Genomic DNA, 17590 nt, shown 5'->3' with positions numbered 1-17590 from the left:
AGTCCAATTATTCTTAAATTATCTCTTCTCCCTCTATTTTCCAGATCTATCACCTTGTCGGTGAGATATTTTATGTTCTCTTCTAATTTCTTGGTGTTTTGGCTTTGCTTTATTAGTTCTTGCTTTAAAGCCTGGTTTTCCTTTACAGTTTGGTCAAACTGGTTTTGTAGATGCGTGAATTTCTTTTGCATTATTTCCCACTTTTCCTCCCAGAAGGCTTCCATCTTTTTGGTCATTTCTGATTCAAATTCTTCATGGGTTTGTGGAGAGTTTCCATTTCCTTTGGAAGATTTTGGAGCATTTTCTTGTAGGTCTTCTTCTATCTGCTCTTTATTTTGTATTTTGGCTCCATAGAATGTGTCCAAAGTCACCCCTTTCTTCTTATTTTTCTTGGTATTTTGGGGCTTCTGTGCTTCTGTGGAGTTTGCCATCTCTGAATGTGGAGGATTAGCTTTTCTTATCTCTGTCTGGTGTTCAGAGGCTTTAGTCCTGGGCAGATTGTCGGTTCTATGAGGTTTCCCTGGGTTAAATTGAGTATGCCTCACTGGAACTGGAGTGGAAGGGTCGGACCAGGAGGCCACACTCTCCCCCGGCTCTCTGGGTCGGGTTGCTTTCCGGAAGTTGCCTTCAGAATAGCTGGCCGTGAGGCTGTTTCGTCGGCCTGGGGGGGATTGGCTTCGGCTTCCCAGAGCTCCGAGGGCAGGGACTTTCGCTGAGACTTGGATAGCAGGATCCAGCCCATGAGGCTGTCTTGCCCACCCTGAGGGTTGCTATTGTTTCAGACAAGCCTGCTCTCTGCAGCGGGAGCTCCGAGGGCAGTGACTTTCACTGAGACTTGGATAGCAGGATGCAGCCCGTGAGGCTGTCTTGCCCGCCCTGAGGGTTGCTGTTGTTTCAGACAAGCCTGGTCTCTGCGGTGGGGAGCTCCGAGGGCAGTGACTTTCACTGGGACTCGGATAGAAGGCCCTGAGGGTTGTTGTTCCGAGGACCCTGCTCTCTGAGCCCAGCAGGGCTGCGGCTTCCGGGTGCCTTGGACTCTTAGAAAGAGTTGAAGGTTTTGAGGGGAAGGCAATGAGTTAAGATTTGGACATGTTGAGGCTCAGATGTCTACAAGAAACCCAGTTCAAAATTTCCAAAAGGCAGTTTGTTCAATAGGAGTCATAAGACTGGAGGTCATGACAGAGATTAAGGGATGGATGACCAGATTTGAGAATCATCAATATATAGATGATGGTTAAATCTTCTGAGTTTAGTAGAATATTGAGTGAAATCTCATAGAAGAAGAGAGGGGCCCAGCTCAAAGTCTTGTAGGTCACCTACATTAAGCATTTATGACCTAGATAAGAATCCAGCAAATGAGACCAAAGAGAGTAGTCATACAAGTTAAAGGAGAACCACGAGAGTTGTGTTATGAAAATGAAAGAGAATGGGTTGATGATATCAAAGACTGCAGAAAGCTTCAGAAGAATGAGGATGAAGAAAGGGCCATTAAGAGATTTTTGCAATTAAGAGATTGTTAACAACATTGGAGAGAGCAATTTCACTTGAGCGATGAGGTTGAAAACCAGACTGTAGTTAAAACGAGAGTAGAAAGAAGGAAAGTGGAAGCACCTTTTATAGAGAGCTTCCTCAAGGATTTCAGTCACTAAAGGGAAGAGAGACAGGAGATTATAGCTCTCAGGGACAGGTGGATAAAAGGAAGGTTTTTTCCAGATGGGGAAGTAGGAAATCTGTCATTAGATTAGAAGAGTTTTTAAAAAAAATGAGAGAATGGGAATACTAGAGAGATTCTCTGTTCGATGAATGATGAAGAAAAGAGAGCAGATATTTTGGAGTTTCCTTCAAAATATAAGGGATATAATATATAAAATATAAAATATATATAAATATAATATATATATAAAATATAATCTTGTCCTTTCTACCCCCAGTCCTGTGTCTGAGATTTATGTTCTCATTTATTCTTCTAGCGAGTGAGATTGGTGTAGGGCCCTTCACCCATATCCGAGACCACGGATCAGCAAGAGACATGACATCAGTGACCAGTGAATCTACTGCAGGTGCCATGGGTAAGAAAATATTTCTTTTCTTTCTATTATACTGGTATTCATCCTTGCTCTGGGCCCTTGTTTTCCAGCTTTCAAATATGATATGGACTCATCTTCATCGTCCGAGAACAGGAAAGTTTGTGATTAGGTGGTAAGACCCGGCAACTTCCTCTGTCCCATTATTGTCTGCCCAGATGTCAGCCTTTGGATGAAGAGCTCATGGAGGATTTTGTCCATTTCTTGTGTTAGTTTGTGTGTATACATATAATTTACTATGATAAAAGTCAGCTACTGGAGGACAGGCTTTCCTATGCCCAGCACCTAAAACCCTGAATGGAGTAGCTGATTCTTAACAAATGATTACTGCTTCATTTTCCATTTAACCTGAGCAGGTATCCGTCAGGCAGTTTGTCTGAGCCTGGATCCCTATCTCATCTGAGGGCCAGATGACAGGACAGATCCATCTACATATCAGTCTCTTCTTATTTAATACTTTCTCATGGTGGCCATGCACCCTGGAGCAAAAGTAGATCCTAATTTCTGTCAGTCTTTTTGTTTTGCAAGTGCTTGTCAAGGACAAGGTGCTAACGTGAGGGGTTGGGGACTCGGGACGTTCAAAATCCTCACAGGCTCTGGGGAACTCTGTCCAAATGGCTCCAAACTCCCCCCCCCCATAATGTCACCACAGGAGATGGACCCTCCCTGGGAACAGAACCTCACACTCCTATCCATGAATCTCTGAGCCCAGGGCCAGGCTCCTTTCCTGCCTTAAGTACTCCCACAGCCTGCACAAGCACAGCTTCCCTTGAGGCTGCTACTTCATTGGAGGACCCAGGGCCAGCCGGCCTGACTCCATAGACTGAGAGAAACCCACAGGCAACACCAACTCCAGCTATTACCCTGCCTCCAGCCAGCACACAGGAAGTTTGCACAACAGCATCTCCCAGTCCTCCTGACACAACCACAGAGGGCAGCAGTGTCAAGGCAGGCACAGCCTCTGTTTCTGATCAAGTGCCTTCCACTTCCTGCCTCTTCCCAAATAAGCATATTTTAAATAAGCTTCCCAGGGAGGGAATTGGGGTGTGGCCTTGGAGGAAATGGGGAGTGTCTGTCCAGGGAGGGTCAGTTTGTGCCTTTCTAAGGAGAAGGGTCTTCCTCCCAGGTCCTTCCTCTCTTTAGCCTTCCATTGGGCCACTGTAGGGACTTTTTCTTGGCTCCATATCTGTTGAATTAGTGTCATCTCTCCAGGCTTCCTCAACTCCATGCAAGGATAGTTTCACAATCCCTGTGCTAAAGTGATTCTCCTCTTCTTATTCATGGATTCTGATTCCACTAAATCAAACATATATGGAGGTTGTCCATCAGTGAGTCCGTGCTTTGAAGGGGGAAACTTGGTTATTCATCCTGTGGAGAAAAGTCAGAGAAGCCATGTATTTTTGGTCTCAGCAGATAGTAGCAACAATGTACTTTCCTTTGGGAGTCCTCTAATAATGACTTGACTGAGCTCTGGTCTCCCCTTCTGTCTTCCTGTAGGAGGTGATGCTGGTGTGGTGCCAGTCACACATGCCCAAGGCCATGAAGGACCAGGAAGCACAGGAGCACTGATGAGGAGCCCCCTGACCCCTGTGTCTACTGTTATTCCCACAGGTAAGTAGGTACCTCCTCTCTGTCTTTGTGTTGTAGGTTTATCCTTTTTAGGGCCTTGTTTCCCAGTCTTACAGAGGAAACATGAAATTATTTTAGAGATCAATCCTCAAGAACTCTTCTGAACCTCTGATTGCTTTCTTTGTACAGCCTGGAGAAGAGGAGTTTTAGAGGTAGGAGTGAGGTTCCCACTGCTAAGGTCTTTTATATAATCAACCATAGGTATAAAGTTGGAAGGAAACTTTGAAGTATCAGGTATTATGGATAGCCTCTCATTTTACTGATGTGGATACTGAGGCCTGGAGAAGTAAAGTAATTATCTCAGGGTGACCGGATATGCCTGGAAGGGACCCTCAATAGCCATCTAGCTGGACCCCATCATTTTACATATGGGAAAAGTGAGGTGCAGAGAAGTTAAGTGACATGTCTCATGACACAAAAGTAGAAAGCATCAGAGGTGAGATTTGAACCCAGGACTCTATTATGCTGTAATTCAAGGTCAACAGGAAAAGTCAGCCCTGACACCTCACATTGAATGGCTTCCACTTTGGGGAAGGTTCCTTCTATGAACTCTCCAAGGGTAGAGATGTGTTTTTAAATTTTTATTTACATCTCCAGTATTTAGGATAGGGCTGAACACATAATAAACACTTAGTTGATGGCAACTAATTGATTGCTTTGATCTAATTTATGAGTAGATTTGTGAGATTCAGTTTATTAAAAAAATTTGTCTTCAAAATGTATCTTATACACCTACCAACTGAACTTGCCTATGGAGAAGTGAAGGGGAATGGAATGAGCAATTATGTAATGCCTACTATGTGCCAGGCACTGTGACTATTTTTATAGAAATAGTATCTCATTTGATCCACATAACAACCCTAAGTGTTGGGTTTTATAGTTAGCCCCATTTTTCAGATGAGAAAAACAGAGGCAAGCAATGACTGCTTGATTTTCCCAGGGTCATACAGCTAATGAGTTCTTAGGTCAAATTTGAACTCAGGTCTTCCTGACTCCAGGCTAAGCACTATCTCCACTATGCCACCTAATTACTTTTATGGTCCGAGCCACAGAGTTTCCGGTGTCAAGAGTCAGGAATGGAGACAGATCCAAAGGCTCTGCTCTTTAGCAGTGAACTTGGGGAAGGTGGATGATGCAGATATGGGCAGAACACTTTATTTCTATCAGCCTTGACTTGCCAAGAGGAAAAGAATGGTTCTAGGACCTTCCCTTTGAGGCATGATTTCATGACCACCTCCCTAATCTTAGCTTAATAATTCACTTGGACCTTTGGTGATTGATTGCACTTGGCCCACCCATTAAATGCTGAATCCAGTCATTTACCTCTAACTTTTGTCCTTTCTGAGACATTGTTCTTCAACCAGGGATGCTTCTTGGTCACGAGTTTATGGATTGATTCCTACACATTAGCTCTGTGATTCCTGTGAACTGGTCCTACTCTAGTATGGCCTCTGAGTGTTTCCATGAGCTTCTGTAGCCAGGAGATCCTAGAATTGGTCAGAGGTCAGAACTGAAAAACTGGACCTCTCTGATGTTATTGTCTCCACATGGCTCCTGGTAGCCCATCAGCCTGGTGGACAAGGTCATGTTTGGAGTTCTAGATATGATGGAGATGAAGATGAGGAGACAAGTGTCTCTAGATCAGCAAAGTTCTCAACCTCTCAATATGTAGCAATGAGAATACATAATGCATATCAGGTATTTGCATTCTGAATCATAACTGTAGCAAAATTATAGTTTTGAAGTAGCCACCAAAATAATTTTTGGATGACTGCAACATGAGGAATTGTATTACGGAGTCATGGCATTAGAAAGGTTGAGAACCACTGCTTTAGATAATCTTAGGTGAGGATTGGAGGGCGACCATCAAGCCATTTCCTGGATAAGAAACTTCAAGGAAGGGGAAGTGTGTCCCATGTACCATAAAATCCCTAAAGCATCCTTTTATTAAATTGTGACTGATATTCCCCTCTTAATTTATATTGCTCTTAATAATCCTTGTTCAGACACCTATTTCCACTAGAAAATCACCTATGTTATTAGAGAAGCTGTATGTCATTCAGCATTGCTGATGAGAAATCAAGCCATATCTGATTAGCATGTTGCTTAATAGTCTATGATGCTTTTCATCTTTTAAAAATTGACTTTAAAATAATTTAATTTAAAGATATGATATTTTCCTAATTAAACCTAGTAACCATTTTCAATATATGTTTTCTGAAATTATTAGGTCCAAATTTTCTCCCCCCTTCCCTTCTGTCCCCCTCTTGGAGAGATGGTAAGTAATTTGAAATGGATTATACATGTATTATCATGTAAAACATAATTCCATATTGGTCATTTTTATAAGAGAACACTCATATAAAACCAGAGCCACACAAACTGTACATAAAATAATGTGAAAGGGAATATGCTTTGATCTGCAACTGACTCCCACATTTCTTTCTCTAGAGGTGTAAAACATTCTTGGTCAAAAGTCCTTCAGAGCTGTCCCAGATTGCTCTCTTTCTGAGAGTAGCTACAACTTTCACAGTTGATCAAATGCAGATCAAAGCATCTCCCCTTTAAATTCCATTCAAAATTATTCATGTTATATTTTATAATAGTTTCTGTTTCTTGTTTCTTCTTGTTGTAAGGTGCTTTCCAGCAGCCCTTACAAGAAAGGAAAGATAGAAGATTGACCCTTGGGGGAAGGGCTGAGGCCGAGGGGATGGATCAGAATGGAGGCAGACACCAATGCAATATTACCAATGAGCGAGCTGCACAGATCAAGCTCCAGCTACCTAACTTCAAAGGACATGAAGCAGTTAGATAACCTTAAATCAACAACACGGGAGTTAGGAATGAGTATTGAGATCAGCTGAGAGAAAAGCCACTGATCCCTTAGAGCCCATGCTCTAAGCAGGGACCACTCTGGCTAGAGGATAGGAGATTAAGAAGGAAAGGTGTTTCACAGAGATAGAGGAAATTCCATGAGAAAGCTGTTCTTGGCCAGAGGCTAAGCTCCAGGAAGGAGAGGGACAGGTGAAGAAGATAATAAGGGCTGTTTCTCTGTCAGATGCTTGTATTTATTGCCATTGTGATGCAAAGGGACTTAATACATATTAATGAAGACACAGTGGATTGCCATTGGTTCAGTTGTAAATTACCACAAGGCAGAGGCATGGATTGTCTCAGTCAGGTGAGCACAAAGAATCCTGAGTTTGTGCCTAAACCTTAGGAATGCTGGGATCAAAGGTCAATGCCTTTCTTGCCATGGGCAGGACTGAGCATGCTCTTTCCTAAGACAATCCTTACAGATTAATTATTTCCCTTGTGTATACACAGGTGTGGATTGTTACACTTGTCATGGTTATTGTTTGCCTAGTAATTATTGATCTGAAGAGAGCTGTTAAAGAGAGATGAGTGAGGAAAGGTAGTAGTCAAGGTGGAATGGCTCTTGTTGTACTCTCTCACTCTCTTCTCCTGGTCTATGATAGCTGAGGAATATCTCTTGGAAATGGTGATCCTGGGTGATGTGCTGGTTGTAAATCTTGAAATCTCTCAGACTTGTGAATGTTAAAAATTTCCCCATCAGGGAATTCTTAATTGGAACAAATTCCCTACTGAGAAACATTCCCCATTTTGACGTGAGAACTCGCCAGGATCAGAAATGGGAGGACTTCTACTCCAACCGTACTTAAGGCTGCTTTAGGGGAGAAAACTCCTTGCTATGGGAGGACCCCTATTCTACCCATACTTAAGACTGCTTTAGGAGAGAAAACTCCTTGCTAAACAATGAAAGTACTTGGACCCATGCTTATAATAATGCAAGGAGTTCTTTGAGCCAGGCCTGTTTTTAGAATTGATACAATGGGATGCTAGGTACCTAAAAGGGTTGGGCAAGTTTTCTCTTGATGAGATTAGTTGACTCAGCTGTGTTTTCTCTGGTTCAGACTTACTGAGGAGATTAGTCGACACAGCAGCATTTTTTTCTGATTCAGACTTACTGAGGAGATTGGTCAACTTAGCAGGAATTTAGATGGGCAGTCCTTTGGAAAGCATCTACAGTGACTGGTAGATGTAGGGACTTAGGGGAGGTGACATGGGAGAAAAACCCCTATATAAGAAAAAGCAGAATCTCTTGAGGATATATCATTTTGGAGAAATCCTTTTGGAGGATCTCTGATGAGGATCGCTTGGGAAGAATCTCTTGAGAGAGGCTCTGGAGAAGGGAAGCTCTTGGAGGACCATCTCTAAGGAGATCTGGCTGGAGCTCCTCTGAGGGGACTCTGTCCCTCTGGAGGCTCTGGAGAGAGGCCCTTTGGAATTCTCTCTGGTGAAGTCAGCTGAGATGGAGCTGGCCTGGTGTCACTAGAATCCTTGCTTAGACAGACCTTGTGGTGAGTATTAAAGGACTGACTGACTGATCTTTCTCTCTTAAGACTCAGGTCTAGGCCATGTTGGCTTAAGGCCCTTCATACTTATTTCCTTTTTCTCTCTTTCTTTGATTACTCATTGTATTATTAATTAAAATCTCTGTAAACCCAGTTGACTCAGGTATTTGAATAATTGGGAATATATTCCCTGGTGACCACCTTATAGTTGATTTAAAACAGGACACTGTAGGAAAACATATTTTGAGCAGTCATAATGTTTTTCCGTGTCTCTCCACATTTTAAATGCCACAGTTTAAGGCTACAACTTATTTTAAATCTCACATGGTATAAGTAAGTTAGGGGAAGGTTTCCCATATTGAGTGATAAGAGGGTTACCCCAGAATTAATAAACACAGTCTTTTAGAATTGTAAGCCTCTCCTCAATTCATGACTCAGTGGGTAGTCCTGATCAGAATTTTTTTTTTTGCAATGGCTGTTCACTAACCTCTGTGAATTAGCTTCCTCAAAGATCCTTGAATAAATCCCTTTCTTCCAATTTGACTGTGGCTTAAATTGGTTTAATAAATACAAGATATCTGGAAGTGGGCAGTTCAGGTGGAGATTAGTGATGTCCCTATATCTAAAGCCTAAGTGTTCCTTCTTTCTGGATACCTTGGGCAAACCAGAAATTCACCTCCCCTTCCCAGTGTCTCCTTAAGATAAACTTCATCTTGGGATGAAGGCAAGATAAGGCAGGTGCTATTAGACTGTGGGGTACTGTTGAGTCTGAGGCCTCTACAGGTCCAATGGGATCTGAATCTCTCTTCCGCTGTCAGGCAGGTATAAATTTCTTCTTGAGAAGTCCCAAAGCTGATACTCCTGGCTATCTTTTAGCTGGCTGTTGGCTGATCACCAGCAAGGCAAGAAAACCTCTTCTCACCTCAAGATCAAGTCTCAAAACCCACCTTTTTTCACTGGCATTCTTCCCCATCCCTGTTCTACAGCCATGTTACTCTGCTTCCAACAGTCTTTACCCATCAATCATGTCCTCTTCAACATTCCATTTCTCATCCTCTTTGCACATTACTCTTACAGTCTTAAATTCTTCCCTTCTTCATAGATCTGGAAGATAAACTATTCTATGTTCCCCAAATTTAGTTATGGTATCACTCATTATATATAAATCACATACTCATTTTGATCTTATCTTGCTATAGGGTGTAAGATATTGGTCAATACCTAGTTCCTGCCATAAACTTTAATTTATAAAAATCATTTTTAGTTATAAGTAGAAAATTTTTTCAATTTTTCATATTAATTTTATTTTAAAAATATTTCTCTGTTTACATATTTCATTTTCTTTCCTTCCCCTCTTCCTTCTCCCATCCCAAATCCAATAAGCACTTCCACTGGGTTATATACATGTTATCACTGATACCACTTCCATATTATTCATTTTTGGAATAGAATACTCTTTTAAAATACAAACCTCCAATTGTATATCTATATAAACAAATGATTGTCATTTGTTTTTCTTCTGGGTTTCTACTCCCACAGTTCTTTCTCTCGATGTAGAGGGGAATTGGGATTGTCTTGTAATAGCAAAGTCCATTATATTGGATTGTTTCACAATGTTTCATTTTCTGTGTATAATGTTCTTTTGGTTCTGTTCACTTCACTCTGCATCAGTTCCTGGAGTTCTTCTACAGTTCCTGGAGTTCTTCTTTGATATAGAATTCCTTTGGTTCATCATTCCTTACAGTCCAGTGTAGTATTCTATCACCATCATAAACCACAATTTGTTCAGCGATTCCCCAATTGAAGGTCACGTTACCCCCCCCCCATTTTACAATTATTTGCCACCACAAAGAGCACAACTATGAATACTTTTGCACAAATATTTTTCATTATTATCTCTTTAGGGTACGATTCTAGTAGTGGTATTGCTGGATCACAGGGTATGCATTTTTTTAAAGCTCTTTGGGCATAGTTCCAAATTGCCTTCTAGAACGAATTGATCAATTCACAACTCTACCAGTAGTGCATTAATTTCCCAATTTTGCCACATCCCCTCCAACATTTATTATTTTCCTTTACTGTTATATTTGCCAATCTGTTAGGTATGATGTGGTACCTCATTTTTGATTTGCATTTCTCTAATTATGTGGGATTTTAAACACTTTTCCATGTATTTATTGATAGTTTTGACTTTTTTTTATCTTAAATCTATCTGTGTCACTTGACCATTTGTCAATTGGGGAATGACTTGTTTTTTTTCTTTTTTTACAATTGACTTAGCTCCTCATAATGTTAAGAAATTAGACCTTTGTCAGAGAATTTTGTTGTAAAATTTTCCCCAAATTTATAGCTTCCCTTCCAATTTTGGTTGGATTGATTTTATTTGTACAAAATCTTTTAAATTGAAAGTAATCAAGATTATTCATTCTATATTTTGCCATGTTCTCTATCTTTTGCTTGGTCTTAAATTCAATTTCCCACAGATCTAACAGATATACTATTCTGTGTTCACCTAATTTACTTATAATTTCCTTCTTTATGGAAATTATCCTGGTATAGGGTATGAGATATTCATCTCACACTAATCTGTCTCATACTGTTTTCCAATTTCCCCAGCACTTTTAACAAATAGTGTATTATTGTCTCAAAAGCTGGGATCATTGGGTTCATCAAAAACTATCTTCCTGAGGCCATTTACCCCAAGACTATGCCATTGATCCCCCTTCTATCTCTTAAGCAGTATGTAATAATTAAAATAGTGGAAGACTTAAATTGTGGCAGATAAAAAAGTGTTTGGCTTAAATTGTGACCACAGAAATTATGGTTTCAAGAGTGTCTTGTTTTTAAATCAAATATAAGGTGGTCGCCAGGGAAAAATTCCCAATTATTAAATATACCCAAGTCAGCTGGGTTCTATAAAGATTTTAATTCATACAAATGAGGAATTAAAGAAAGGGGGAGAGAGAGAAAAAGGAAATAATGGGAAAAGATAGGTCAGCCCAGGCCAGCCCAGGCCCAAGCCCTAAGAGAGAGATCAGTCAGTCTTTTATCCACTCACCACAAGATTTGTCCATCCAAAGATTCTAGTGTTCAGAGAGACACCAGTTCAGTTTTGGCCAGCTGCCATCTCCAGAGAGAGAATCTCTGAGACTCTGAGACTCACCCAAGACTAAGAGAATTTTCTCTTATGTCACCTCCCCTAAGTTCTCACATCTACCAATCACAGTAGACATTTTCCAAAGGATAGACAATTCTTAATTCACACCTAAGAAGGTTTGAACTTTTGATTAAGTTCACACCTGAAAAACCTCTGAGTAAGTTCTCACCTCTTTGCTCCTTGTAAATTTACAAGTTGCCTGACCTTTATAGGTACATAGCACCCTTTTGTATTAGATCTAAAAATAGGCACAGATTAAGAACTTTTGCTTTACTATAAGTATGGGTTTAAGTATTTTTCATTTTTCAGCAAGGAGTTTCTTCCCCTAAAGCAGGCTTAAGTAGGGGTGGAGTAGAGGTTTCACATTCCTGATCTAAGTTCCTTCATTATTTAAAATGAGGAATGGTCTTAACCAAACCTTATGAAGTAGGGTCTGAGAATTTTTAAGGTTCACAAGTACTATACTTGATGATCACCACTTTATAATACAGTTTAAGATCTGATACTGCTAGGACTCCATCCTTCACATTTTTTTCATTCATTCTCTTAATATTATTGATCTTTTGTTTTTACAAATGAACTTCGTTATAATTTTTTCTAATATTATATATTTTTTGATAGATTGATAGCTATGGCACTGAATAAGTAAATTAGTTTTGATGGAATAGTCGTTTTATTATATTATCTTATCCTACCCTTGAACAATTAATATTTTTGCAATTGTTTAGATCTAGTTTTAATTGTATATAAAGTGTTTTTTAGTTGTTTTTGTTTAATTCTTGAGTTTGTCTTGGCATATAGATTCCCAAATATTTTACATTATCTAGAGTGATTTTTAATAGAATTTCTCTTTCTAATTCTTGCTGATGAATTTTTTTGGATATAAAAAGAAATGATGATGATTCATGTGCTTTATTTTGTTTCCTGAAACTTTGCTAAAATTATCATTTCCACCAGGTTTTTAATTGATTTTCTTGGGTTCTCTAAGTATAGCATCATATCATTTGCAAAGAGTGATAGTTTAGTTTTATCACAGCCTACAACTTTTGATTTCTTTTTTTCTCCTCTAATTGATGCAGTTAGCACTTTCTAGTGTGGTAATAATGGTAGTAATGATGGGCATCCTTGCTTCACTCCTAAATTTATTGGGAAGGCTCATAACTTATCCCAATTTCAGATGATACCTGTTGGTGGTTAGAAACAAATACTGTTTATTATTTTGAGGAAAGCCCCTTCTCTTCCTTCATGTCCTACTGGCTTTTTAAGTAGTAATAGGTATTGTATTTTGTCAAAGACTTTTCTGAATGGATTGGGATACTGATGTGATTTTGTGTGCTGTGTTTTAACATAAGTGCTTTGAGTTCATGTGGACAAAAAATTCTGAGTAGGCATCCTAGCACCAGGTCTGTATCTTTGGTAATTAGCATTGCTGTCTCTTCCACACCCCAACTCATGGCTGAGCACCTGCAGCTATGGGATCTACTTGGCCAGAATAATAAACTACAGGTCAGTGATGTTGTCCCAAACACTGTGTCAAAACACCTGAAGCTACCCTTATGTTCATACACAGAGTAATTAGGTTTTGCATACTGATACCCACTATAATACCCAGTGTTAAACCCATTTTAAAAATCAAAGTCACCATAACCATTGAACCCATCAAATCTGTTGCCTTGCTTTCTCACATTATAATTTTTTGAATTGTCTAAAAACCTATCCCCTAAAATGACTGAGTTTCATTAAGTGACCAGGTTTATTACAAAATAGCAGTGAGGGGTTTGTCTACATTCTCTAGAATTTATAATATGCTATTCTAGGTGCTCTGTAATACTCTTAAGTGCAGCCACTGCTCAATCTTGCACTTCATTAGTTTTTAATTTAAGTATCAGATCTTTGATTTCTTTTGCTAAATTATCTAGGATATTATTCTTTATCTCAGCTTGTCTATCTTTGTTATCCTGAAAAATGTCAGAAGCTACACACCTAAGTTTATCCAGTCCCATCTCATCCCAATTTGGACAGTTGCTTATATGGTTTACATCTTTATCCAATTCATTTCTCAGCAGAATCTATCACCCTGTTCAGGAAAGTAGATGGGGTCTTTCATATGTCTTGTCTCAATCTTTCAAACTTTGACCACAACTCTGGTCTCTTTGAATTATCCTTCATCGTCTGGATAATGGCCTCTCTAGCAGCAATTAAATTTTTGTAACCCACAAAAGAATTATCTTCCCAATGGGGGTCCTGGGAAAACCAGTCAGCTAAACTAGGATTCCTATGTATATCCCCAATGATTTTCTGTTTTTCCCTTTTTGATAACAATTCATCCATTAACATGTCAAAGTCCAGATAGGTTGGATCTTTACTTTCTTCTTAAATTGTTTTACCATGGCCATTGGTTTTTCATCATAGCTTGGGTTAGGGTTATTGATGATATGATGATTTAAAAGACTCTAAATATGCTTGGGTAAATCTCTTGTGAACTCTTATATTGAGGATCCCAATCTCTGCGGTTATCATTGGCACCTCCCTGAGTGGAAACATAAGGGCAGGATTGTTTTCTAATGCTTGAGTTTCTTGTCCCATTTGGTTACCTCAATTTCTGTCTAATTCCATTGCCCCTGTGTCTTAGCCAACTAGTTATATTACATTTTAATTCTTTTCGTCTTGGTCTCCAGATAATTAACCCTCGGTTTAAGCCCACTGTTTTCTAATTTTGTCTCATTCATGACTTTTCAATAGTTACAGATGGATAAGAGAACTTTCAGCATCATAACCATGGATACTAGCATTAATATTCCGAAGGGTAGATAGGATATAACCTAAAGGACCATAAGAGTCAAAACTGTCATCAAAAATCCATATGCCAACATCCCTTGGATATATAGAGGGATGGTAGGCTTAAGAAGAGTCCAGGAATAAATCCAATGTTAAAACAATTCAGCCACGTGTTGCTTAATGAGGCTGCCCTGCAAACTGCTTCATTTAACACAGTTGCTGGCTGGCTGACTTTTGCCTTTTGGTGCCACCTAAGGTTCAGTTCACTGAAACTGCAGGTACCAGACAAACAGCTTCAATCTTTCTCCTTCTCCAAAACTGTTATCCAGCAAAGCAGATCTACAAGCTTCTTCTTAGATAGGACTCCTCTTTATGAGGAAAGTAGAAACCCTCTTCAAATGGGTTTCAGAGGTCTCTTCCAGTGAGGTGCGGTGGTGTGGTCTAGTTGTTTTCTGAGAGCTTCTGAGCGGCATTGGAAGGAAGGGTAAATTAGGAGTCCGTTCCTCAAAATGTGGCGGTTCTTGGCCACCCTGTGTTGCCTGGTCGTACTGACCAGTTCCAAGAGCAGATTATCCTTTCCTCCTCTATCAGATGAAATGGTCAACCACATCAACAAGCTCAACACTGCATGGCAGGCTGCGCACAACTTCCTTAATGCAGACATGAGCTACATAAAGAAACTCTGTGGTACCTTCATGTGTGGAGCCAAGCTACTACCTTAGAGAATGATAATGGCTGATAATATGAAGCTACCAGAAAACTTTGATGCCTGGGAACAATGGCCAAACTGCCCTACTATCAAGGAAATAAGAGACCAGGGTTCCTGTGGATCTTGCTGGGCATTTGGAGCTGTGGAAGCTATTTCTGACAGGATCTGTGTACACAGTAATGGAAATGCTAATGTAGAAGTGTCTGCTGAGGATCTCCTTAGCTGCTGTGGATCTGAATGTGGGGATGGCTGTAATGGCGGTTTTCCTGCTGGAGCTTGGAACTTCTGGACTAAGAAAGGCCTTGTATCTGGTGGTCTCTATGATTCCCATGTGGGCTGCTGACCTTATTCCATTCCTCCATGTGAGCACCATGTGAATGGCTCCCATTCTGCCTGTACTGGAGAAGAGGGCGACACCCCCAGGTGCAGGAAGAAGTGTGAAGAGGGCTATTCTACTCAGTACAAGGATGACAAAAACTACAGATCAACCCCCTATAGGGTACCTTCAAGTGAGCAGGAGATCATGGCTGAGATCTACAAGAATGGCCCTGTGGAGGGAGCTTTTAGTGTGTATGAAGACTTCCTACACTACAAGTCTGGAGTATACCAGCACGTTGCTGGAGAGATGCTTGGAGGTCACGCCATTCAAATCCTGGCTGGGGTGTGGAAAATGGAATCCGTTACTGGCTGGCTGCCAACTCCTGGAATATTGACTGGGGTGATAATGGCTTCTTTAAATTCCTCCGTGGAAAGAATCACTGTGGGATAGAATCTGAAATTGTGGCTGGAATTCCCAGAACGGATCAATATTGAAAGAAGATGTAACCTGCTGCTATTTGTCTAACTATCAATAGCCCTTTGTGACTTTTAATCTTTCAAAAAAGAAAAAAAATCTTGGGAATGGGAAGAAGGTGAATGTGGGCAAATGAATACTTTTAAAAGACTTAAGTTTGGAGAGATGCTCTTTTATTTATCTTTTGTTTAAAAAGGAAGTTTAAGGAGAGGATTTAGATAAATCATTGGGCTTTGAAAATTTGGTTGAGCTGAATTCTTGTGGGGTCAGCCAGCTCCATTGATAATAACATAGATGAATATTTCTTGATCTGACTCCAATTAATAATGCATGCCATTTCAGTTTAAGTAACTCTGTGAATAGCACATAGCACTGCTGGTAAACAGGCTGTGTAATACACTTGAGACCCAGGATGCTTTCTTTTAAAAAGGCCTTTTTTCCAGGGGTGTCTCCCAATTCCTGTTATCTTGACTCCTACAATTCCCCTCAACATTCATCTTTTAGGAACCTGAAGTCCAGGAACCAACAATGATTGAAGGAGTGGGGGGAGGAGTGTTTTCTCCCACAGGAATAGGGATGGGTTTTTTGTTTTGTTTTTTTTAATATTTTGACTTAGGAAGGAGGCAAAGAAATTCTCAGAAATTGACTTGGCTCCCACTTGTTAGGGGTAGAGGGAGGTAGAGTTGTGGGATGGGCCACAAAATGTTAGAATCCTATTTTGTCCCAGTTCTCACTGGTAAAAATCCTATACTATGCTTACTTCTCCTTAGTGCCACTCCACTTTTAGTGCCAGTTAGCCTGAAGCTATTAAAGCTTTGCAGTATTGCACATGCCCTTGGGTCTTTTCTGTGGTGATAAAAAAAAATAGATTTCTCTATTTTTGTTTAATGTACCTTGATTGATCATACAAAAGAGTAGCCAGGATCCCTTTTACTCAATAGAAACCTGTGCCTGTGGTTTTAAAAGAAAAGCAGTAATCCCTCTTCTGATGTTCTTGGGGGACAGTCGAGAAGGAGCAGGATTATGGTTCTGTCCACAGGAGAAACAAGATTTTGTTGTTCTTGGGAAATCACTGCTTTACCCTATCATGCAATTTAATCTCAGTGTTGATTTTAGTGACTAAATGGAATCCAGGACCCTTGTGCCAATAAAAGATTTCTCCTAAAAAAGCCAAAAAAAAAAAAAGAAGTCTCTTCCCTTTCACCAGCCAAGGGTAAAGTCAGAGAGGCCTGTCTCCAACAGCAGTCAAAGAAAGCAAGCTCAGTAACTGAAACCCAGTGAGTGAGTGACCCAGTCAGAGACCCAGTGAGAGGACATCACCAACTGACAGAACTTTTCTCCTGTTCTTTCTTGTAAATTCTGGTCTCACAAACTGTTTGTCCCCTCAGAGATCTCTTTATCAAATATCTTATTTAATCAACATGTTCATCAATATTCTGTTTTCCTTAGTATATTTTTATTAATTAGTTCATCCCATTCACATTCAGCATCCTAATTACTGTATTTCCCACCATCTTATTATTCCCTTTAGATGCTGCTCTATTCCCTTTCACTCTGATCCTCTGCTTTATGTTATATAGTTCTCACATTCTCAATCCCTTCCCTTTCCTCTCAGTGTAATCATCTCTTTCACCCCCTAATTTTTTGTACATTTCCTATCATACATACATATCATTTCATATCACATTTACATATCATGATATCATCATAATCAGTTTGCTTCCTCATCCTCTTTTTGTTTTCTTTCTCTTTTTATTTAGTCAATTTAGAAATTATTCCTTGGTTACAAGAATCATATTCTTTCCCTCAATCTCCTTCCCCCGCCCTTCCCTTAGCCGACGTGCAATTACACTGGTTATTACATGTGTCCTTGATCAAAACCTATTTCCATGTTGTTGATGTTTGCACTAGAATGTTCACTCAGAGTCTACATCCCCAGTCATATCCCCTTGACCCATGTATCAAGGAGTTGTTTTTCTTCTGTGTTTCTACTCCCACAGTTTTCCCTCTGAATGTGGATAGTGTTCTTTCTCATAGATCCCTCTAAGTTGTTCAGGATCACTG

General features: G+C 40.0%; 1 pseudogene; it reads left to right on the top strand.

The window, feature by feature from the left end:
- Nucleotides 1-12245: 12245 nt before the first annotated feature.
- On the top strand, nucleotides 12246-15681 carry LOC130457903 (cathepsin B-like; annotated as a pseudogene).
- Nucleotides 15682-17590: the final 1909 nt, after the last annotated feature.

Source organism: Monodelphis domestica, chromosome 3 (genome assembly GCF_027887165.1).
Source record: "Monodelphis domestica isolate mMonDom1 chromosome 3, mMonDom1.pri, whole genome shotgun sequence".
NCBI lineage: Eukaryota > Metazoa > Chordata > Mammalia > Didelphimorphia > Didelphidae > Monodelphis > Monodelphis domestica.
This window is presented reverse-complemented; position numbering and strand designations above follow the sequence as displayed.